At 38.6% G+C, this 23,577-nt stretch overlaps 1 pseudogene; it reads right to left on the bottom strand.

Annotated features, from left to right (window-relative positions):
• Positions 1–4,608: 4,608 nt before the first annotated feature.
• LOC136147117 (guanine nucleotide-binding protein G(I)/G(S)/G(O) subunit gamma-5 pseudogene) lies at positions 4,609–22,686 on the bottom strand (annotated as a pseudogene).
• Positions 22,687–23,577: the final 891 nt, after the last annotated feature.

Raw genomic sequence — 23,577 nt, 5'->3', positions numbered from 1 at the left:
AAGACTGGGGAAAACGTTGAAAGGCTGGTAAAATCTCTAGGGGTCTGGCTCACATTGAACCTATCTGCAAGCTTATTTACATGATATATGAATCATTTATCATAAATATGTAATTCTTAGTGAGCAAGTGTGTGATTTTCTCTTGCCAAATTCCCTCCCCCCAATCCCCCACTCCAGCAAAAGCCATCATCAAAAGCCTACTTTACCCATGGCCATCTTAATGATCAGTCGTTCCAGACAGCACTGTTTCAGCGGTGCTGTGGAATTCCACTCACTTTAAGGAATCTGGTCCCAGCAAAACATCTCTGAAAAAGCCAGGCACAGGATCAGTTGAACTAGGCTCTGTTTATTTCCAATTCATTGCTCTCCCTTAAAGGATCACTTCTCTTGCAGTTTAGTCCTAGAACTCCTAGGTGGAGAAGTTTGAGTTTAGTATTGTTCTCCATTTAACTTCAGTGCCATACTTATTTGCTAGGAACTTGGGTAAGAAACAAACGACCATGATGTAAATGTTTTACTGTGCTTAGAGACTGTTAAAAAGCACTTAACATTCCATTCTCACCACGTAAGTATTAGATGAACAACTCAGTCATCAATTCAGTGAAGGTGGCCCTGCCCCTTCATTTGTGCCATGTTGACTTGATAACAGTGAAACTATATACTTCAGCAAGAAGACTCAGCACTCACTCCTCCTTTGGTACACATGACTGAGCTCCTCAGGAGCCTGTGTTGGGGGCACGTTCCTCTGTGAGTCATGATAGGACTTGATATTCCAGTAACACCCCTTTATTAAGGAGCTTGCACTTTACTTATCTTCTTAATCACTGGAGCCCCTCAGTGCAGTCTATAGGGAGCCAATCTCCTTCAAATGTGAGAAAGGTGAGGCTTCAGAAAGGGGAAACAGACTTACCAAGAATTGTTATGTCATTCATTAAGGACAATAAGATTAGAATGTAGGTTGCTGAAGGAGCCGCAGCCAGAAATATTTTCCTTGAGAAATAACCTGAAATCTTCAAAGGCATTTAACCTCAAGGCCAAAACCCTGATTGTCTCATTAAAGTGTTAGCAATTCCCCTTTGGAACCTTCTTTTTCATTTATGCCTTGACCTGCAGGCCAGAGAGTGGGTGGCCATAAATCCTGTGAGGAAAAGTTTATCTAGTAGAGAGAGATATCTCTCTTCCCTGAGAAAGATAAAACTAGGTCATGGAGAGGTCTCAGCCTGCCCTTAAGGCACACCCTAGGTATAGGATAAAAGTGTCCTGGGAATTTAACATGTAATTTTTTTCTTGAAACCTCTGACAGTTGACTTTGGAAGTGTACCATGTTTTGATTTGTGGGAAAAGAAAAAATTATGAGACTTGAAATACAGAGCTAATTCAGGTGTGTCTCATTTCTATATTAAAAAAATAGAGATTCCAAACTGCATACAAATCAATTTGATGACAGTGTAATTACAATAAAGCTGTTTAATCTGAGCCGTTCCCTGGGATTAACAGCTTCATCTAGGAGGGTTGAGTCAACTCTCAACTTGAAGCTTTTAATCCCCACTTTCACTACACCAGATTTAGTTAACATTTTTAAGTATTTGAACTTGGTATAAGATCTTGTTATAATAAAGTTTTTGGCTAGAAAAGCATTGGTTTACAATACCTTTCTCCTATGAAAAATAAGACGCTGAAACACGGAAATGTGAAGGGGCTTTCTCAAAGACCACCCAAATAACTATCAGCAGAAGTATTCTGCTCCACCGAGAGCTCCCCATACACTAAATCCCCACTCAGGTGGAGGAGGGAATGGTGATGTTGATCCTCCTGACTTTAATTAGCTCAAGTTTGGACTCTGTCAGTCTTTGCCCCGATTATATGCTGAATTATCCTCTTTTCAAGTCCTTTCATAAATATGCACCCTTCACTTAAAGTTTTCCCAATTTTGCTGTTTGAGGAGATACTGCTTTGAGAAAGATCCCTGATATTCTCTTTCTTTGCTGCAAATAATACTCAATCCTTCCTTCTCCCAATCTTTGACTTGGTTGTATCTATTGGCTTGGCACAGTAAGAGGCAAACCCAGTTTTCAGGTAGCAGGATCACCTCTGTTTCAGAGGTGTTTCATAATCCACTGCTCCTAAAGCTGAAAGGGAACTCAAGAGACTATGATCTTCCAGGCAGATAGCTGATTCTAATCTCACTGTAGAAATAAAAGTCTTCACACTTACGTGTTTTGTCCATATTCATACAAACAATTGATGATAGGTTGACAAAAAAAGATGGTAGAGTGACAAAGTATAGCACTTCCAGTAGACAGCTCTGCTCTCTACTCTCACTCTTGACCTCTTCTTTTCTGACCCTTCATTGATCAGTGGCTTCTGACTCCAGAGTAGAAAGAATTGTATAATGGCCCTGCATTATCCATCACTTAACTTCAACAGTTATCCCTGGTTCTTTTTCGTTAACAAGGGCGTTTAGAAACCAAGATCTGGAAACTGGCTGTGCTCGTTACTTTCTGTGCATCACTATTACCAAGCTCTCTCACCAGACAATGCTGGGGAATGTGCATAATTTGTTAAATAGTCTCCTCCCAAAACTCATGTCCACCCAGAACCTCAGACTGTGACTTTTTTAGACAGACTGTTTACAGATGGAACTTGTTAAGTTAAAATGAGATCATGTTGGATTGGGTGGGTCTCAAATGCAATCACTGGTGTCTCTATAAGAGAAGGGAGAAGGAAGTACAGAGACACAGACACAAACAGAGAAGAAGGTCATGTGAGGATGGAGACAGACTGTAATGATACGGCTACAAGCCAACGTCAATGTCATGGACTGAAGACGATGATTAAGGACAGCTACCCGGAGGTAGAAGAGGATGACAGAATAGAATCTCTTTTAGAGTATGAAGAAGGAAACAACCCTGTCAACATCTTAATTTTAAACTTCTGGCCCCCAGAACTGTGAGAAAATAAGTTTCTGCTATTTTAAGGCACCAAGTTTCTAATAATCAGTAATTTGCTTAGCAGCTCTAGGAAACAAATACATTATGTATGTTATGTATACTTTTATATGCATATTTAAATGTGCATTTTGTGTAGGTACCAATAGATAATTGATATATAATGGTATTTAGTATAGTGTGATATATGTATACATGGTGAGATATATATTTATGTAAGTTTATATATTTATGAAGGGTGAAGGTGAAAGGGAAAGTTGCTCAGTTATGTCTTACTCATTGTGACCCCATGGACTATACAGTCCATGAAATTCTCCAGGCCAGAATACTGGAGTGGGTAGTTGTTTCCTTCTCCAGGGGATCTTCCCAACCCAGGAATCAAATTCAGATCTCCTGCATTGCAGGTGGATTCTTTAACAGCTGAGCCACCAGGGAAGTTTATAAATACCATGAATTCACATGGTACTTCCAATTCCAATTCAACAAAGACCTTAATTCTAGTTCTTTCCCTTCCAATATTTGTAACTCCTTTCTCACACAGAAGCTCACTTCCAATTACCTTTATACTTACATATCTCATCAGTCTCCCTCTACGACCATTGATTCACAGTAAATTACATCTATTGGAATAATTGAATTGATCATTTTCTTTTGGAATCCTCAGGTAGTGAAAGAAATCACCCAAGTAGATCTAAATAGAGGTCAATAAGTTTTTGGTGATTGAGGTTTAAGACTGGAGAATGTAATTCTTAAGTGTTATTTTCACCAAATTGAGTATTCTTTTTCATTTTAACTATTTCATTTTAACTCTTTATGGATATTAAATCATCTGAATGAGAACTCATTTTACCTCCCACAGTATCAGTGATAACTCTGGTTAAATGTCTATTAAAAAATTTTTTTTTTCCAGACCCTCTGCTAACCAATCTGGAGATAGGATAACTTTACCTAAAACAGGTTACAAATAAAAAAGGAGTTAGAAGCTGTTATCAAGTTACAGTTTGCTTTATGTATTACATTTCTGTTGTTTTCTTGGTTGGATTTGTAGAAGACTCAGGGTATCTGTTAAAAGAGGGCTGAATAATACTTTAGCATTACAGGCAAGAATATGGTATAGTAGATGTGGTTTAGTTAAATGGTTAATTTCTTAGGCTCTGAACCTAGGGTACTTGTGACCAAATATGCATTAAATGCATGGCTTAAGAATATTACTTCACTATTTTATCATTCAGTTTCCTCACATGTAAAATGAGGATTGATGTGGTAATTGCAGTAGCTTTATATATAGGGTTAGGGTTAGGGCTATTCTTCCAATATCCATCTTTATCATCTTATTTAACAAATAACTTCTGAGATCCTAAATATGTGCCAGGCAAAGGATTCTACATAAATTTGAGTGATATATGAGCAATGACTGTATTTGTTTCTTTTTTTATGCTAAATATTTTATTGTATGCTGCCATCAGTGTATATAAAATAATTAACCTTGTGAATCAGAAAATTATGAATATTCAGAGAGGTAAACATTAAGGATTAACAAAAGTAGAAGTTTGTATAGTATGGCACTTTACAGAGAGGCTTTTGTACAGCTTTCAAATTTAACTTTCTTTTGAATAGTCATAGATTTATGAAAAGTGGTTTGGAAAACCTTGTAAATTTACTACAAAAAGGAACAGACTTTCTGGGGTCTGAAGGGATTTGTACTTGAAGATACTCCAGTCAGCAGCGGGTTGGTCATGTTGAGCATTTTGCAGATAGAACTGTTTCATATCTGCAGCTGCCTGGGAAACCTTCACCTGATTGGGCCCGGCCTCCAGCTAGAGCTGTTGAACCACTTTTTTCATAGCCTCGACACTGGATGACCAGACACGGCGCACTCAAAACGAGGGCAGATCCGCGGGTCTTCGGCAGGTCTGCGGTGGGAGCGCTGGGCCAGTCGGCAAGGGCGGGGCGAGGTGGGGCTCGGAACTTTGTCTCTTATATTTGTTTTTTGTGTGTGTGCTTGTCTTGAGGATAAGAAATAGATGGGGAAACAGTGGAAACAGTGTCAGACTTTATTTTTTGGGGGCTCCAAAATTACTGCAAATGGTGATTGCAGCCATGGAATTAAAAGACGCTTACTCCTTGGAAGCAAAGTTATGACCAACCTAGACAGCATATTAAAAAGCAGAGACATTACTTTGCCAACAAAGGTCTGTCTAGTCAAGGCTATGGTTTTTCCTGTGGTCATGTATGGATGTGAGAGTTGGACGGTGAAGAAAGCTGAGCACCGAAGAATTGATGCTTTTGAACTGTGGTGTTGGAGAAGACTCTTGAGAGTCCCTTGGACTGCAAGGAGATCCAACCAGTCCATCCTAAAGGAAATCAGTCCTGGGTGTTCATTGGAAGGACTGATGCTGAAGCTGAAACCCCAATACTTTGGCCACCTCATGGGAGGAGTTGACTCATTGGAAAAGACCCTGACGCTGGGAGGGATTGGGGGCAGGAGACGAGGGGACGACAGAGGATGAGATGGCTGGATGGCATCACCGACTCGATGGGCATGAGTTTGAGTAAGTTCCGGGAGTTGGTGATGGACAGGGAGGCCTGGTGTGCTACGATTCATGGGTTCGCAAAGAGTTGGACACGACTGAGCAACTGAACTGAACCAAACTGAGGATAAGGCTCAGATAGTTATGGCAGTGGGGCTACAATATCAGAACCTTGCTCAGTGGGCAAGTCTACTTCACAAAGTACATCTTTCATAAAATATGAATAATATTCGAAAGTAGTGCCACTTCTCAACTTGACAAGGTAGTCACTTCAGTTGTGGACAACAAGAGAAAAATTGAAAAGGCCCAGCAGGAAGGAAGAAGAATGAGACTGTAGCATATTTTAAGAGTGATAGTCCTTTCTCAAATATAGTTTGGTGCCCAAAAGTAAAGGTAAACTTCTGCCTCCTGAGATTTTCTTTATAGAGTATGGGAAAGCCCCCCATTAAAAATGTGCCCTGAGCAACCCTTCCCATTGGCCAGCTATCCTAAATGTTGCCCTGCCTCCTTGATGAAGTGGTCTGACCTCTCTGACAAGAGTTCCCACAACCATCTCTTCACGCCTTGTTGGTTTAGTTTCGTATGATGGATGACATGACACACAGTCAGCAGGGCTGTTGGTACCTGCTCTGTAAATGACTCTGGCATCGTGCGGCCAAAGGCAAAGTGACCATCTCTCTGTTCTGGCTGAACATTTTGACTTCAGGTTTTCAAGTATGGAAGCAAGTGATTTATGAGACAGAAAAAAGCATAAATGGCCTTCCACTCCTTTTGACAAGGAGAGACTTTCTGTATAAGCCCCGACCCATGCTTTCTTTGCAAGATAATGCTGCCCAGGAAGGAAGAGCGTAGCTTCCTTCCTCCACCATAAAAACCAAAAGGTGCTTGTTCTAGCCAATTTTGTGTGTATGAAGGTCTGGCCAGTAGATGGGCCATTGGAGTGATTGCATGTGCTGTGTTGGTCTGAGCTGATAGCTGAGTCACTTTCATTCATCCTAGCTTATCAGTAGGTGCTGCAGGTAAATATCTTATCTGAAGAAGAACTGATATTGAGACTGGCATGAAATGGTGCCATAATTTAGATAAAACAGCTCTAGGTAATGCTATGTTCAGTGGCTTCTACTTTCAAGATACCCACTTTCCCTCTCAGTTCCTGATATGTGGCTTAGAGACTGAGTATCCTTGTAAACTATCTGAGCTACAATAATACTTCACTTATATGGCACCCTGAACAAAGTAAGGTTCAAAAGTGAGACTTGGGGCTATATTGAGAGTAGTGTGACAAATCATTCTGGCTTGTTCAGAATTGAGGCATTTCCCGGGACATTGGCTTTTAGTACTAAAATCTAGACAGTCCCAAGGGACATAGTATTCCCAGTGCTAAAACCTGGACAGTCGTAGGGCAAAGTAGGAAAAGCTGACCACATTATTTGGAGGTGAGGACTTAGAAGGACTGTAGGATGGAGTGAAGAGTAGCATGATTCCTGACTGTAGTGAAGATATCACTAATTTTTAAAATGAATTTGAATTAGCAAGTAACAAGTCTCACTGACTGAATTGCCTCAAAATGGAATTGTTTCTGAGGTCGAATTAAAGCTCCCCCTAGAAGTGGAAAGTGAGTTATCCCAGCAGTTCATATCAGTAGGAACCATGTCTTATGGGTAACCCCACAGTATTTAACCCCAGGTTGGGTACCTTATAGCCACTGAATGCATCTTTAGAAATTGTCCAAAACTTTGATTCTATTTAAGCCTGTTTCTTCATGCTCTGACTCACATGTAGAGGTGGGAATGGTTTACATTTTCTTATTTGACATTTTCTTGTGGGAAAAAATGAAGAGGTGACTTAGATTTTTATAATCATTTATTATTGTCATTAGTTAAGGATGAATACAAAACCATATAGGGTTCGAAAAATAGTTCAGATGTATTTTTAGACATGCAAGCCTTGTAAAACAAGGCAAATTCCAGACACTATGCTTTTTTTCCCATCCTTAAGGAAGGGGGCATTCTTTCGAAGGTTACACAGTTGAAACTTTAGTGATTTATTTGGCCTGGACTCATCTAAATGTGACTTTGTAAAACAATGCTGACTGCTTGAGAAGCAACTTGAGATTTAAAATAAGCTTTTAAAAGGTCTCCTGGCCTTAAGAACAGGAAGTGACTTATCACTGAAAACAAACCTGCTTTAACTCCACAAAGTTTGCTTTTTGCAAAAACAAACAAACAAAAAAACACCGGGGGGTGTATCAGTTCAGTTCGATTCAGTCGCTCAGTCCTGTCGAACTCTTTACGACCCCATGAGCCACAGCACGCCAGGCCTCCCTGTCCATCACCAACTCCCGGAGTTTACCCAAACTCATGTCCATTGAGACGGTGATGCCATCTAACCATCTCATCCTCTGTCGTCCTCTTCTCCTCCTGCTTTCAATCTTTCCCAACATCAGGGTTTTTTCAAATGAGTATAAGTAGATCTAAACTTTAAAAATCTCTTCCTTGAGATTTAGAGAGACTAAGGGAGTTTTCTAAATAATTTTCACTGATCCCTTTTGCTTGGAAGTCAGTAGAAATGCCCTCTGAATGGAAATGCACAGATTTAAGGGCCAGATTCCCTCATGCTCTTTAACATGTCCTTAAACTAGAATTTCTAAATGAGTAGGCTCATGAAGCATCATGATGCAGTGATTTATAGCAAGTCTCTGATCCCTGGAGTTCAAGTCCCAGTTCTGCTGTTCCTCAGCTCTGTGACTGGACAAGGGACTTAATGCTTTTCTGTATTAGTTTCCTTGTCTGTAAAGTGAGGGTAACAGAAGTATTTTTCTCATAAGATTGTTATAAGGAAAAAATGAGTTAATATATATAAAGTACTTCAAGCAGTGCCTGGATAATATGTGCCATGGACACATTACCTACTAATATAGTATAAAAATACAGTACAATATAAAAATATAACAAATCTTTTCAAGGGCCTGAGCTTTCAAGGGCTTCCCTGGTGGTTCAGTGGTAAAGATTCCACCTGCAATGTAGGAGGCACAGGAGATGTAAGATCGATCCCTGGGTTGGGAAGATCCTCTTAAGGAGGACATGGCAACCCACTCCAGTATTCTAGCCTGGAGAATCCCATGGACAGAAGAGCTTGATGGACTATAGTCCTTAGGGTTGCAAACAGTTGGACACAACTGAAGCAACTTAGCAGGCATGCAAGAGCTCTCAAACCATTAAATGGGAATCTCTAAACTAGTGCTTCTCAATCCTCAATGTATATCAGAATCACCTGGGATACTCTTTAAAAATTCACATGCCCAGGCTTTACACCAGGAAATTTAAATCAGGATGTCTGAGGTTGGAGTCTTGAAATCTGTACTTTAAAAAAATTTCTGGTGTGTGATTCCAATGCCAAGTGTTGAGAACACTTTCTCTACAATGGAGATTGAGAATCAGTGCTTTAGAGGGGCTTTGCATGTCATATGTCAAGATGGTGTTTGTTTAATTGTTTGATCTTATAACATTTTCATAATTCATTCATTATTCCTAAGGTGTGAGTAGGCCTATATTATTTTGTTGAAGGCTGTAATTTTCTTGATGCTAGGGTGTCCTCTGTTGCCATTCACACTCAAGTATCTAACACAGGACCAACATATGGTGATGGTGAGGGAGGCAGGAGTGGAAGAATAATTGTTGATTTTTACCAACTGTCTTTAAGATCACAATAGTATTTTTAGGGGCTTCTCTGACAGTCTAGTGGTTAGGACTTAGCTTCTAGTACTTAGGATACCAGTTTGATCCCTGGTTGGGGAACTAATATCTCTCATGCCTGTGGCCAAAAACAAAATCCAAACGTAAAACAGAATCAATATTGTAACAAATTCAATAATGACTTAAAAATGGTCCACATCAAAAAAAATTTTTTTTAAACAGTATTTTTAAAGTAAAGAAGGCCAGTTCGGTGTGCTATGATTTGGATGAATTCGATACAGGGCTCGCCATTGACCCAAATCATGCCATCCCAGTCTTTGCTTTTTAGTGAGATTATGTTCATTGTCTCATTATCTCTGTCAAGGGGTCTCCAAACCAGGTCACTCTGAAGCATTTTGTAAGTGAACTAGCATAGTCAAAGATTTGGTGAATGGTCTAACAAAAGCCTCTTGGGGTAAGAGCTTCAGACACTTTTTAATATGCCTGCATGATCTTCAGCTGGATTCTGAATTTCAATATCCTCATCCAAAACAGGAGCACAATAATCTCTATCACACTGACTCTTATAAAACTCCAATAATACCATATATGCAAGTGTCATATAATACAAGTCCATGCTACTATTCTTTATCTGGGCACTCCCACTTACTGCCTTCTAGGGTAACTGAGAACAGAGAAGATATGATTTTTATTTCATGGGCAAAATTTTGCTTACAGAGAAGAAAATATGCTAGAGGACTTCAGGTTCAATAATCTGGTGAATAATATCCACTTTCTATGTAGGTGGACTTCCCTCATAATTCAGTTGGTAAAGAATCCTCCTGCAGTGCAGGAGACCTGGGTTCAATCCCTGGGATGGGAAGATCCCCTGGAGAAGGGAAAGGCTACCCACTCCAGTATTCTGGCCTGGAGAGTTCCAGTATATAGTCCAAGGGGGTCACAAAGAGTTGGACATGACTGAAGGACTTTCACTTCACTTCATGTAAGTGGTAGAAATAAACCAGCACTGTGGTTCTCAGATGATCAAAACTATAACGTTTCAATAATAAATGCTATGCACAGAGGAGGCCAGACAGTCTCAGCATTGCTGTTCCTGCTTATTTTTCCTGGAAAGTTGTCTCCATCAGTTTAGAGTATCTTGGTATAACTTTACACAGTCACTAAAGGCGGGGGTTGATGTGGAGATAGACAAACAAACAGACAGATAGACATGGAGAGAGACAGAAGGAGAGACAGAGAGAAAAAAAAAAAAAAGAAAGCCCGAAAGCAAGAAATCCACACACCAATCCTGTGGTAGCCTAGCAATCAAGGCATTAGCAGCCAAAAAGCTTTTCTTGTGCAGGGGAGTTAATGGATTTATATTATTTGTGGTTATCTGGATTTCAGATTGACACCATAAATATTCAAACTCTGAACTCAGCTGGAAGCAGCCGAGACTGACTTTTCTGTGACCTAGCTGGAAACTTTAAATCAGCTGTCTCCTTGACTTTCAAGGGAATGACATGCTCCAAATCCAGGAGATAGCATCTCCTTAGTGTTTTATTACCTCCAGAGGACCTCAGTTCAGTATGGTCTGTAACTACAGCCTCTCCTATGAATGCCAAGTCTGGTTAAGATTGCTAAATCATAAAGTACTCTGTACTGGAGTAGAGATGTCCTGGACTGGGGGTACAGACTGAGCTTATTTTACACAGTGCACTCGGCGAAATTGCATCCAGTGTAAACCCTACAATGCATCACTCATGGACTGACACGGATCTACATCCACAGCTCTCTCTGTTCAGCACATCTTGCGCAGTTAATTTCTTCTTCATTTTCTGTGTTTACTTGTCTCTGGGACATCGATTTATAGGGTTACTATGCGGGTTTGTTGTTGTTTAGTCACTAAGTCATGTCTGACACCTTTGTGACACGTGGACCGTAGCTCACTAGGCTCCTCTGTCTATGGGACTTCCCAGGCAAGAATACTGGAGTAAGTTGCCATTTCCTTCTCCAGGGGATCTCCGCCCAGGGATCTAACCCACGTCTCCTGATTGGCAGGCAGATTCTTTATCACTGAGCTGCAGGGAAGCTCCTCTATGCAGGTATAGAAGACATTTTTGTCGCAGTACATTGTGAGTTGCTTCCAGTTCCTATGCTCAGTAGCTGGCAAAAGTGAGATGCTTCTCCATAAATGGAGTTTATATCTCTCTGGTTCACTTCTGAGGTGATGAGAGGATTTTGGTGCTAGGAGGATGGGGACAGTCCTCTTCATACCCACAATGTTTCAGGGATTGGAGGAACCTTCCACTAGCAACAAGCTTCCTTTTGCCCCGATACAAATTGTGCTGAAGGTTTGACATTGCCAAATCCATCATAAGAATTGGGCCAGCTCCTTCTCTCTGTCAGCATAACAGATGTGGCAGCAGCCACAATGTCAATAAAGGTTATGTCCTGCTTCAGAGAAAAAGGGGCCAAAATACCAATTAAGTAATTGCTTGGGGGGAAAAAATCAAGCTATCCTTCTAGGCAGGCAATGGCATTATCAGGAAGCTTCCATACACGGGCTGCTCTCCCTTCCTTTCCCGGACGAGTTGAAAAGTGTTATCAGAGCAAGACGGTGGTTCCATTACCAAGAAAAAGGGCAAGACATGAACAATTGCAAATTGTGACTTCAGAGGTCCCATCTACCCAGTGTTTGAAAACCTACTGGGAGTCCTTATCCTTATAATTTGACCCAGACCATAACATATCCCAGATGTTCTAAGACTTCCTTTGTATATTTGATATAATGGAAGAAGGAAAAGGAAAAGAATCCATTAAGATGAAATCAGCACAAAGCTAGACTTGGTTTCTATTTTGATATTATTAAATTCTTAATTTTACATGAGGCATCCTAATCTTTTTTGATGCTTAGGGCCTCTGAATGGCTTAATCACAGCCCGAGTAAAGAGTATTCCAAGGAAAAGGAAAAACCTGAGAAGGGAACTGCAAAAAGAAGAGCACAGCTGGACTGAAGCCTAGAGGAAGGGAGTGGCAGGTAATGAAAGTGAGAAGGTAGGCAGGAGCAGACCACTGACCAAACACTTGGAGACAGATCTTGGCTAGACTGCCATGCCAGAGTCCTGTAGTGATGAGACACCCTTGCGCGGTTATTAATAGGAAAGTAGCAGGATCATGTTTGCATCTCAGGCAAATCACTGACAACTGTTTAAAAGATGGGTTAGAGGAGGGCATGGATAGAGATGGGCTTCCCAGGTGCCGCTAGTGGGAAAGAACCTGCCTGCCAAGGCAGGGGACGTAGGAGACGCGGGTTCAATCCTTGGGTTGGGAAGATCCCCTGGAGAAGGAAATGGCAACTCCAGTCTTATTGCCTGGAGAATCCCATGGACAGAGGAGCCTGGAGGGCTACGATCCATGGGGGCACACCGAGTTGGACACTATTGAAGCGACTTAGCATGCATGCAAGAATAGAGGCAAGTAAACAAGTTAAAAGGGTGTTGACATAGGCATGCAAAATATAAGGAGGGTCTGAACCAGAGCATTAAAAGTAAAGATGGAAAGAAACAATATGTAAAGGTGAAATTAACTGAGATGGTGAGTGATTAGTTACGAGGACTAAGGAAGCAGGCTCCCTCAATGAAAAAGTTGTCATTTCTTAGTCTGTGTGACTGGGGATATTATGGTACCACCAATGAAGATGAAGAAAATTGTAAGAGGAGCAGGTTGGAGAGAAAAGTGTTAGTTTAGATCTGAGCAGGTTCAGTTTGAATCTTTGGTGAATAATATTGGTCCGAATTTCCCAAAATGCTCTAAATAGTTGCCACAGTTGCCCGTTTATCATCACTGTTAGACATACAGTTCCATTCCTATAGTAAAGGCACACTTTTGGAGTAAGATGCTACACTCAGTCTCCAGTCACATTTCAGAAGCAGGTATGTGTTTGTAATTCATGAGACAATACATTCCCATCTCTTCCCTTTGAATTCTAAACAGTTCTTTTTTTTTTTTTTTTTTCTTCTCTAAACCATTCTTAACTCAGAACTTCTGTTTAGCTTAATGCGACCTAGAGAAGCAGGATGCTAGGAGGAGTAGGAACACTCTGGAAAAGAGGTCATTAAGACCAGATAAGCAAAATCTGAAGAAAAATATCTCACTTGTAGATTAGCAGATTGATACAATACCAAGTATGAGTAACTTCTATGGAGAAATCTTAGTGTTGATTCTGTTGGCCATCTAAAATTATCTTGGATACAAAAACTGAACACCTGTTTAAGGCAAACAGTGCAGTGTTTTGACTCTATAATCAAACAGCAGAGTGTTGAGAGGCAGTTGGCCTCAGAGAGGACCAGAAACTGGGTTGTGAATTCCATCAGTTTCTCTCAGTTGCTATGTCTCTCTCATTTCTGTTTCTCTTTGTGTCCCTAATTCATTCTCTTATATGGGCTTTCTCTAAGAGCTGGAAATATTGTCCATTGGTAGATCCCAGGCTTTCAGTTAAAAACCCTTCCTTTCTAGAGGAATTGTTTCTCTTCCATAATTTCAATCTGAAGAAACCGGGGCTCAGTGGAGTGTTGTGATTGACTACCTCTAGTAAAATTACACATTTGAAGAGTAAGTGAACAATATTTCCTTGCCCTATCCCAAAGTGGTGCTATTCTCAAAAGAAAGGAGATACACCTACCAGATAAAGCAATAAATACATGCTACGCTGCTGTTGTAAAAATTATGCAAAAATGTTTGCATACCATGCCGTGCCTAAGTTTCACAGAAGGACGATGCGAGTTTATTATGCAAGCACTGGGCTAAGTCTCACTCTGAGAATATGCAGCTGGGCAGGAGCCGTTACTGTACTCCCTTTTCTGATTCATGACTCACTCCCTTGTGCTCCTAGCACATCAAATGCGTGCATCTGGTAAATCACTTAATACACTGTCTTGTAATTATTATTTATGTGCCTGTCTTCATCTGTAAACTGTGAACTCCTTAAGATCAGTGACTATCTTCATCAGTTTTGTATGCTTAGTTCCTGGTACATGATTTCAGTGGCATTCTTTCTCCTGCTAGAGAAGAAAAACTAAAAACTTACTGTTTCTTAATTTGAAGTTCTTTTCCCAAGTAACAGAAGCAGCAAATCTTTCAAGCAACAATGTGTGTGTGTGGGGGGGGGAAACAGTACACTGCATTTCATACAACTATTGTTATTGAAAAGTAAGTTTACTCCTGAAAGTCACAGCACTCTTCCCATAGCAACCTTTGAGAAATGTTTGCTGCTTGATTAGAAACATGGAATGGGAGAAAGGGAAGTAAGTGTTAGTTTTCTTGTATCTTTCATAATGAATAATAGTAATATTGATGTATGTAATGAGGATATTAATAAATTACCAGTACGCGGTATTGTGTTTGGAACTGTATAGTAGTCAAAAATTTATGCTGTGCTAATGACACGCTTTTTCTCTCCCTAAACAGTATGAAATTGTGAATCTCTTAACTAGTGTTCAGGGTGGAGTTGGTAAGTATGGAACATTAGCAAGTGTATTGCCCTGCATGTCAAACATATGATTTTCTTTCTTACCAGCAAAATCCCACCATTCACACAGCCAATCATCCACCAAAGACTGAAGGTAATTGCTAAATTCTAGCAATCTGACTTGACTTTTAACTATTTTTTGACATTACTGGTTCTTGCACATTTATACAGAGAGAAGACAGTTTGAAGAAATTATAGGGCCTCTTCTGAGATAGTTGCAATATCTTAGTCTTGTTAAAGGAATCACACACCTCTTTACTTCTTTCTCCAAAGCATTAGACACTAGAAAAGTAATTTGAATAGATCTATGAATTGACTTCTGCTCCACGAAGGAGCTTGTCATATGCAAGAGCAACATTTAGGACGAAAAATCTAACCATATGTAGATTCCTAGTTTTGTTCCCAAAATAACTCCTGGTGTTGTTGGCTCTTTTTCCTCATCTCGTTACCATCTGGGGTTTGTGTATGTCTGTGTGTGCACAAGCGCAGGCAATAATACCTCCGCTCCACAATCTGCCTCTCCCACGCTTATATATCTCACTGAACCAGGAACACAGAAAGGATTTCAGATAGAATGAAGAGGCCCAGTTTCTGCCTTCCTGCCCAAGATTTTACATGCAATTCACGCTTGCCTTAAAAAAAAAAAAAAAAAAAAAAATGTTGATCCGTAAACAGAGGCCAAGGAGATTGATAGCAATAGGAATTAATTTGCAAAAATCTAGGATGTATGTGAGGGCTTCCCTGGTGGTTCAGTGGTAAAGGAACCACCTGCCAATGCAGAGATGTAGGAGACCCAGGTTCAGTCCCTGGGTCAGAAAGATCCCCTGGAGAAGGGAATGGCAACCCACTCCAGTATTCTTGCCTTGGGAATTTCATGGGTAGAGGAGCCTGGTGGGCTACAATCAGTGGGATTGCAAAGAGTCAGACGCAACTGAGTGTGCATGCACACAGGATGTATGTGAATCCTTGATCTTAAGAAAATGTATGGAAGTGTTTAAGAGATTGAGGGCTACAAATATTTTTGTATAAACTGAACAACTGACTCAAACCATGACCTGTTTCACTTTTGCTTTGTGAACTTATTTCAAATTTCTTTGGTTTAGAAATGACCAGGGCATTGAACTAATTAAAAAAATAATTTAATATGTAGGAATAAATCCTAGCCAAGCTGAGACCTTGTCAGCCAATTTCAACCTGGAGTGCAACCTTAGAACAGAATAGTAAATCTCCTATAATAGGGGTTTCCAGATCCAGTATATCACAGAATGCTTTGCATACTTGTCAGGAAGCACAGTTCACCTCACCAACTGCCCTCACAAACTTCCTGAAACATGAGGGGTTCAGTGTGTTAATGGGAAAACAAAAGTGCTGGGGAGAGAGAGGCTGGATTTAGGTATAGGCAATAAAGGGGAAGCAGGGCTTACCCTTGGGAAGCAAAAAGGAGCTAGGGATTCAGTGGAAGTGAAAAACGGAGGTAGAGGAGGATGAAACCAGAGACCACTCTGCCTTCCCCTCTTCCCCTTGTGAGGCAGATTGATGCACACAGGAAGCAGCTATTCCAGGCTTTGGTTCATTTATCCCAGAGAACAGGTCAAGGAGAGGACAAAGTGGCCATCATGCACATGAAGACTTGGAGGTGGATTACAGGAGGGGCTTGAGAGAGAAAGTCTTTATGTATTTACTTTTTTTTTCTTTTTTTAATAAGGGAAGTCTGTTACTTTGAGTGAAAGATGCAAAATATCAGGCTCCCTGCTGACTGGATATGCTGGTATGATATGAATCATTTTGCTTGACTTTGCTATACCTGCTCAAAAATAACTCTATGTTTACTGACACTCATTGAACACCCCTGCTGGACCACCTTTAGGAGATGGTGGAGTGGGAATGGCTGAAGAAATTTGGGACAATGAACTAAGAGAAATCCTCTGTGACCTTACATTTCTATGTGTAATGTTGAAAATTCCCAAGTCAAGTCTCAAATCTTGATTAAGACTGTGTACATGTTAAAGAAGGGATAAAGAGAAGAGTAATTTGTGAATGAATTATTTTTAAAGACTTTCCTGATTTAGATAGTAAGGCATGGAAAAGAGGCAGGGAGAACGTGTGCTATCTGAGGCAGAAGAAATGGACATCTTTCATATCAAGTGATCTGATATATATATATATATATATATATATATATATATATATATATATATATATATACATATGTGTGTATGTGTGTGTGTGTGTGTATAAATATATATATATATAAAGAATGAAGACAGTGTGACAAGAGTAAATGTTTTCTAATTCCATTCTAGTTCCACTGATGAGCCACAATATGCAAAGTTCTTTTGTACATAATGCCTCATGTTCCCAGGGTATAGGAAAGAATATCTTTCTTATTTTGACTTATCTAAAAAAAACAGACTGGTACCAGTCTTTTTCTTTTTCATTTTTTGGCCCTGTCATGCAGCATGTGGGATTTTAGTTCCCCAACAAGGGATTGAACCCGTGCTCCCTGCATTGAAAGTGTAGAGTCTTAACCACTGGACCTCCAGGGGAGTTCTGTGACCAGCCTTAATAGTTTAGGACAATGGATTCTGATTTCATAAGCCTATGTAATTATAATCAGATTATAAACATATGTACCTGAAATTTGTGCCAGAGTCATAAGAATGCAGGGGAATTTTCAGATTTGAGCAAGTTTGCAGGGATTTTCAGTCATACCAGTCATCATGTGACTAGCAAACATTAATTTCTGAGGAAGTCACTGAGATGAAATAGGCTTCAAAATCCACGCTATCGTTCATTAGAATGTTATTTCTCCTTGGAAATTTTCAGCTCAAGGGAAAATGATGCATGGTCATAGGGTAAAGAAAGCAAAATCAGATACTAGTTGTTACTCAAAAAAATGTTGTAGGTGATTTCTGAAGTGTTTGGCCTATCACCAAGATTTCAAACTCATAGAGCAATGACCGACTTTATTTTTTGGGGGGAAGTTCTCATTAATATTAACAGAGTGTAGCACAATAAATCCTGAAACTCACACTGAGCACATGATTTAGCTTTGACCATAACCAAAAGATCACAAACACAGAGATTTATCTTTTTGATGGTTTAACCTCTTGATCAGAGGGTCTGCTATTGGATGGATGGGGATGCCAGGCCCCTTGCTCCACACAAGGTACAGAGTCAAATTAGATGTGGCTTTTCAGTCTTGAGGCCCTGCTCATCTTCTAAATGGCATATACATTTCCACATATTCTTCTACTGGTTTTGTCATTATTATTATTATTATTTTTTTTTTTTTCTGAAGAATGCCAAACACTGAGGCTCAGAGAGAAAAGATATGAAGGATTATTTATGGTAATCTGAAGAAGGAAGATTTCTGTCCCATGCACTGTGTGTACATTTCATTCAATGATGACCTTTCTGGCATAAGAATAACTATTGTGATCACATGCCATTAAAACTAAATTAATAATTTTGTCCTTACTATGTGGTAGGCTCTGAGTCAGGAACTATAGTGAATATTGACACATTTCATGAGTTGTCTTCATGACAGCTTATGGCTTGTTGAATAGAAACACAAACATTAGGTAATATCCGATAATAGAGAATTTAAATAACCTTTCTAGACAACAGTAGCAATGTTATTAAAGGGCACCTGTGATTAATTACTCAACAAATTGTACAGACAATAATTGCTGAGATGTTTCAGAGAAAGGAGAGATCCCTTTAGGCTAGGCTTGGAAGGAACATTGTTAAGGAAAAATATGGTTTAATTTAGTCTTGCCAGGATAGGAAGGATTTGGATAAGTAGAGAGGAATATCATGTGTTTTGGTTATCAACAGAAAGAGAAATAAATGATTCTTCCTCTCATACTTACTACAGATATAGCTCTATGCTGGATATTTTCACCACAGTAATTTATGAAATAGATATTGTTATTCCCTTCAGGCTTCCTTGGTGGCTCAGTGGTAAAGAAACCACCTGCAATGCAGGAGATGCAGGGTTGATTCCTGGGTCAGGAAGAGCCTCTGGATGAGGCAACCCTCTCCAATACTTTTGCCTGAAGAATCCCATGGACTGAGGAACCTGTCAGGCTACCGTCTATAGAGTCACAAAGGGTCAGACGTGACTGAAACAGCTGAGCACAGCGCACATTCCCAATTAATAAAAAGGGAAACTAAAGCTCATGGAGGTGAATTACCCTGACCAAGATAGCTATGAGAAATAAGAGCATGAAATTTCACGTTCCTCCGTGAGATAGTAAAAGAGAACAAATTTACCTTTCCAGCTTGGAAAGGTAGAAAACTGAACAAAATATATGAAATGACTTATTTAGCCACTGAACAATAGAATGCAGGACTGTGATCCCTAAGATGAGAAATAAATGAAGGAACCCCTATTCTGTCCCAACTTACTACTTGGAGTTTCTAGGCCATAGGATAGAGTGAGAGAACCCAAACAGAACCTGATGGATGGTCTTGCAGGAAAACTAAGGTGATTGAAATTCTTGGAATAGAGTACCAGAGAAGACAAAGATTTATAGGAAGACTTTTAGAAATATGCACAAGAGTTCCTTTAAGTCATTGATTGAGTAACTGTCTGTGGACACATAAGAAAAAAAAAAATTCATGTATAGGCAAAGATTTCTGACAAATAGTACGCTAAACATTTCCCAGAGCTTACAAAAAGTAAAGAATAGTTTGTACCTTTAAGATCCACAGTGGAAAGATCTTATAAAACATGGTTCATTTGGCAAAGCACTAAAAAAAATAGTGTTTTTAGTGGGAGTAAATTAGTAGATTAAAGAATGTTCTTGCCCTCCTTAATTACATAAAGACTCAAAGGATCAAACAAATAATAACTTGACTACGTTGTAGAACAAAGTCTGAAACTATTTGAAGGAATAACAACAATACAGAACTTACAACACAAAATTTAACATGTCTTGATCCAAACAAGAATTACCAGGCATGTATATAAACAGGAAAATGTGTACAAGAAGACAATAAATCATTAAAAACAGACTCAGAAATGAGAGAGATAATGGAAATAGCAGTAAATGATATTAAAACAGCTTTCATACATATACTTCATCTGATAAATAAGGTAAAGAAAAATATAAACATAAGAAAAAAACAAAAATGTATAAAAATGGCCCAAATAGAAAACCTAGTAATAAAACATGTAATACTGAAATGAAAAATACACTAGATATAATTGTAGTTGACATTGCAAAAGACATCATTGTAGACATTGCAGAAGAAAATGTCATTGAAAGTAAACACGTTGCAAAAGAAACTGCCTAAAATGAGGGTCAGGAAGAAGATATCAAAAAATGAACAAAGCCTAATGATGGTATGACAATGTAAACTATCTAAAATAGATGTGACTGGAGCCCTAACACGAGAAGATAAAGACCAAAAAATGTGAAAAAAATAATGGTTAGAAATTTTACAAAAGTTTGATGAAAAGTGTAAGCCCATACATATCCAAAACCTCCACAAAACTCAGACAATAATACCTTTTAAAAATTCACACCAACAAACTAAATGGTTAAAAGTCCAGAATAAAAATAAAAATAAAATAATTGAAAATTTTAAAGTTGTGTTAAAAGCAGTCACTGGGAAAAAAGATACAAATGCTCAAAGTAGTGCAGAATAACAGTGGTAAGAATGATAACTAACTTCTCTTGAAAAATTATGCAAGCCAGGAGACAATGAAGTGATTTTTTAAGAAATTGTAAAATAAAAGTTGATTTAGAATCCTGTACTGAGAAAAAAAGCATGTTTTAATAAAGACAGAAGATGTAAGACAATAAAAGATGAGAGAATCCATCACCAACACATTTGCACCTCAAGAAAGGTTGAAAGAAATTCTGTAAGCAGAAGGAAGATAATGCCAGATGGAATTCACATCTACACAAGAAAATAAATTGTACTGGAAATATTAACATATGAATAAATATAGAAGGCATTTTCAACTCAAATTAACTACTCCAAAAGATAACTTATGATGAGACTGAAGATAATGGCAATGAATTTGAAGGTTTATAATTTATGTCAGAGTAAAATCTATAAAAATAAACATTTGGAGAGAGTAAATTAAAATATAACTCTCTAGCATTCTTACACTTTATGTAAAGTGGTAAATATAATTTGAAGTTAGAGTACAATGCTAATAATATATACTATAAACCCAAGTACAACCACATTAAAATAATAAAAGAAGAGGTATAATTAATACTGGAGAGAAGAATTCCTAAAATATATCCAATTCTTCCAAAGAAGATAAGAACAGCAGAAAAGAACAAAAAGCAGATTATAAAAATATATATATTTTTTAAATGGAGGATTTAAACCAACTCTATTGATAATTACAGCAAATGTAAATGGCCTAAAGACTCCCAATAAAGAGACTGTCAGATATTGATATAGTAGCCCTACTGGCATAAGACACTTCACAAAGTTTTCACATGCCTCTTTGTAATTTCATTGCAAAACGATTTGACCATTTTATGTGAAGCTCAAGATAAGTTTACCCTGTTGCTTAACAATCGCTTTCAGGTGTATTCAGGTGTTCTCAAATGAAATAAAGATGTATGTTGACACAAAGATTTATGTTTCCAATGTTTAGTAAGCTATATATATATATATATATATATATATATATATATACATATATGTAATTCCCAAAATGTCCATTTATCTTAGAAGCTATTTCTTCATAGTATAATCTGGAGTGACTGTGAACTTTTGAAACTAGCTATTCCTGCCTTCATTATGATTGACAATTCCTTTTTTGGCTTACATTTTTTTTTTTTTTGCACTATATTATTGATGCATAGGATAAATACAAAGAGGTCCACAACTGGACACAGTTACAATGTTGAAATAAAAAGAAAGAAAGAGATAAACTTAGAAGCAGAAAGAGAGAAACAAGGGAGCCCAAATAAGAATCACCGTTGATTTATCATCAGAACAATGGAGAGATGACAGAAAGACGACATATGCAAAGTACTAAAGGGAAAAAAAAAACTGTCAAACTAGAAAAATATTCAGAAAAATGCTTAAATTTGAAGGTAACTTTACTGAAGAAAAATGCAGGTGGAAAATTAACATAAAAAGATGCTCCACATCAGATATAGTTAAGAATGAAGTACTCTCATATCTATTAGAATGGCCTAAATCCAAACCAGTGATAACACCAAAGGCTAGCAAGGATGTGAAGCAACAGGAACTGTCACACATTGTCGGTGAGAAGGCAGGAAGGTATAGCCACTTTTGAAGAGTGGCAGTTTCCTACAAAACTAAACACACTCTTACCATATCATCCAGTAAGCATACTCCTTGGTATTTACCCAAATAAGTTGAAAACACATTCACACAATATTCTGAACACAAACATTTATAACAGGTGTATTCATAATTGTCAAAACTTGGAAGGAACCAACCCATCTTTCCAAGGAGGATATACCACAAAATTGTGGTATAGCCATACAGTGAATATTTTTCAGAAACAAAAAGAAATAAACTACAACAGACAAATAGATAAGGAAGTTGTGGTACATATACACAATGGAATATTACTCAGCTATAAAAAAGAATAAGAATGCATTTGAATCAGTTCTAATGAGATGGATGAAACTGGAGCCTATTCTACAGAATGAAGTAAGCCAGAAAAATAAATATCAATTCAGTATATTAATGTATATATATGGAATTCAGAAAGATGGTAATGATGACCCAATATGTAAGACAGCAAGAGAGACAAAGATGTAAAGAACAGATTTTGGACTATGTGGGGGAAGGGAAGGGTGGGACGATATGAGAGAATAGCACTGAAACATGTTTATTACCATACCTGAATAAATGACCAGTGAAAATTCGATGCATGAAGCAGGCACACAAAGGTGGTGCTCTGGGACAACCCACAGGGATGGGGTGGAGACGGAGGGAGGAGGGGGGTTCAGGATTGTGGGACACAGGTACACCCATGACTGATTCATGTTGCGTATGTCAAAAACCTCCACACTATTGTAAAGTAATCAGCCTCCAATTAAAATGAATAAAATATTTTTTTTTTAAAGAAAGAAACTATCAAGCCATCAAAATGCATGGAGGAAAATTCAACACATATTACTAAGTGAAAGAAGCCAAGTCAGAAAAGAATAATAATACTATGATATTCTGGAAAAGGAAGACTATGAAAAGAATAGAAAGATCATTAGAAGTAAGGTATTTACAAAGAGAAAAGACGGGATGAACAGATGGAACAAAAGGGAATTTTTGGGCAGTGGAACAATTATTAGGTATACACTGTAATGATGGATACATGACATTATATATTTGTTCAAGACCCATAGAATGTTCAACATAAAGAGGGAACCTTCATGTAAACCATGGGCTTTAGTTAATAATAGCATATCGTGAACAGCAGGAAAAGATGAAAAGATATGACACTGAAAGATGTACTCCCCAGGTCAGTAGGTGCCCAATATGCTACTGGAGATCAGTGGAGAAATAGCTCCAGAAAGAATGGAGAGGCTGAGCCAAAGAAATATCAACATCCAGTTGTGGATGTGTCTGGTGATGGAAGTTAAGTCCGAGGCTGTAAAGAACAATATTGCATAAGAACCTGGAATGTTAAGTCCATGAATCAAGGTAAATTTGAAGTGGCCAAACAGGAGATGGCAAGAGTGAACATTGGCATTTTAGAAATCAGTGAACTAAAATGGACTGGAATGGGAGAATTTTATTCAGATGACCATTATATCTACTATTGTGGGCAAGAAGCCCTTAGAAGAAATGGAGTAGCCCTCATAATCAACAGAACAGCCTGAAATGAAGTACTTGGGGGCAATGTTAAAAATGACAGAAAGATCTCTGTTTGTTACCAA

This window comes from Muntiacus reevesi, chromosome 1 (assembly GCF_963930625.1).
Source record: "Muntiacus reevesi chromosome 1, mMunRee1.1, whole genome shotgun sequence".
In the NCBI taxonomy this organism is placed as follows: domain Eukaryota; kingdom Metazoa; phylum Chordata; class Mammalia; order Artiodactyla; family Cervidae; genus Muntiacus; species Muntiacus reevesi.
The sequence above is the reverse complement of the archived record's forward strand: the minus strand, read 5'-3'. Positions and strand labels throughout refer to the sequence as shown.